This window comes from Emys orbicularis, chromosome 12 (genome assembly GCF_028017835.1).
Source record: "Emys orbicularis isolate rEmyOrb1 chromosome 12, rEmyOrb1.hap1, whole genome shotgun sequence".
Classification (NCBI taxonomy): Eukaryota; Metazoa; Chordata; order Testudines; family Emydidae; genus Emys; species Emys orbicularis.
This window is the reverse complement of record NC_088694.1, coordinates 39,479,459-39,481,575: the sequence shown is the minus strand read 5'-3', so window position 1 is coordinate 39,481,575 and position 2,117 is coordinate 39,479,459. Positions and strand designations below refer to the sequence as shown.

The 2,117-nt window shown below is 48.1% G+C and overlaps 1 pseudogene; it reads right to left on the bottom strand.

Moving 5' to 3' along the window:
- Positions 1-1,267: 1,267 nt before the first annotated feature.
- LOC135886712 (olfactory receptor 9S13-like) lies at positions 1,268-1,911 on the bottom strand (annotated as a pseudogene).
- Positions 1,912-2,117: the final 206 nt, after the last annotated feature.

The window sequence follows — 2,117 nt, the reverse complement described above, 5'->3', positions numbered from 1 at the left end:
GGGCAGAGGATCCCGGGGGGCAGGGAGAAGGGGGGGTTGGATGGGGCAGAGGTTCAGGGGGGCAGTCAGGGGACAGGGAACAGGGGGCATTGGATAGGCGTGGGAGTTCCAGGGGGGCAGGGGTGTGGATAGGGTTGGGGAAGTCAGGGGACAAGTATCGGTGGGGGGGTTGGATAGGGGGTGAGGTCCCGGGGGGTGGTTAGGGCCAGGGGTCCCGGGAGGGGGCAGTCAGGGGACAAGGAGCAGGGGGGGTTGGATGGGTTGGGGGTTCTGAGAGGGGCAGTCAGGGGGCAGGAAGTGGGAGGGGGCGAATGGAGGCGGGGGCCAGGCTGTTTGGGGAGGCACAGCCTTCCCTAGCTGGCCCTCCATACAGTTTCTCAATGCCGATGTGGCCCTTGGGTCAAAAAGTTTGCCCACCCCTGAGTTAGATGCCTATGTCCTTTTGTGAATTACTTTCAGCTCCCTGAGGATCTGCACATGGCTCAGACCTATTCTACAGACCTAGGAATATAAAAACTTACACAAGGATTTGAAGTCTATGGCAGTACTTTATTGTTTTTAACATGCAATATTGTCACTTGACAGAAATTGCCATGGCATATCAGTCCTATATTCCTTCTAGTCCAGGAACCCTTCTCCAGTGGTGGCCAATATCAGCTGCTTCAGAGAAAGGACAATTATAGGCTAAACCATGAGGAAAAATTCATTCTAGCCCAAGCAGTCAGTGGGTTTCTCATGTCCTGAAGGATGAAAGTCTCTATAAATGATAAAGACATTTTAGAATTTTGTAAATCTCTATGACTGAATAATCTCCCGAGCTATTGATATGAACAGGTATGATTAGAGTGCCAACTAGAGAGAGAGAGTGGGGATAGTAATAGGCAGAGAAAGAGAGAGATGGACAGACAGACAACCTATTCAACTAGATGTCCAACCAGATATCTCAAAAACTCCTAGTTTTCTGGCTGGATAAAAAAGAAAAAAGAAAAACAAAGAAATAGCTTGTCGTAATTCTGTAGTTTTTGTTGTTGCTCCTGTTTTTTGTGGAAATTAAGAACAACCCTGACACACTATGTTCTGTCTCTATGTTGAAATGTAAGGCTCATTTTGTGAAGAGTTTGTGGCCCATAGTCCTTCTCAAAGCTTCTTTTATATCCTTGTTCCTAAGGCTGTAGATGAAGGGATTCAACATGGGGGTGACAAAGGTGTAAAGCACGGACACCACTTTTCTTGGGTACAGAGAAGATAGCCTATGGTTGGGCATACATCAAAACATGGGCCCATAAAGTAAAGTCACAACCATCATGTGGGAGGTGCAGGTGGAGAAGGCTCTGCGCCTGCCTGTGGAAGAGCGAATCCTGAGGATAGTGGAGATGATATAGACATAAGAGATGAACACAATCATGGCAGTGCTCACTATGATGAGGCCACAGAAGGTAAACAACACAAGATAACTGACGTACGTGTCACTGCAGGACAGATTAATCAGTGGAGGGCTGTCACAGAAGAAATGATTAATCTCATTAGGGCCACAATAGGTCAGTGTAAAGGTGAAGCCTGTTTGCATGATGGCATGCACACAGCCACTGATATACGACCCCACCAGCAGCTGAATGCAAACCCACTTGGACATGGTAACGGGGCAATGAAGCGGGTTGCAGATGGCAGTGTATCAATCATATGCCATCACTGCCATGAGGAACCTTTCGGTGGTGAGGAAGACAGTGAAGAAGAAGAATTGAATGGCGCATCCATTGTAGGAAATGGCTTTGCTCCATGCTAGGAAACTCACTGTGGCTCTGGGGGCGAGTAGGAGAGGTCTATGAGGGACAGGTTCATGAGGAAGAAGTACATGGGGATGTGGAGGCGAGAGTCGGCTCTGATTATGAGAATCAGGATGCCGTTCCCCATCACAGTTACTATGTAAATCATCAGGAATATCACAAATGGGGCCACCTGAAGACCTCATCCCTTTCCAAACCCCAGCAGGATGAATTCCATGACTGCTGTGCAGTTTCCCTCTCTCACTGGTGCCAGGGCTGTTAAATCCTTGGGAAAAAGAATGAGAGAAGGATTAACAAAGGGACAAATGGACAAAAGGAAGAAAGGAGAGCAGC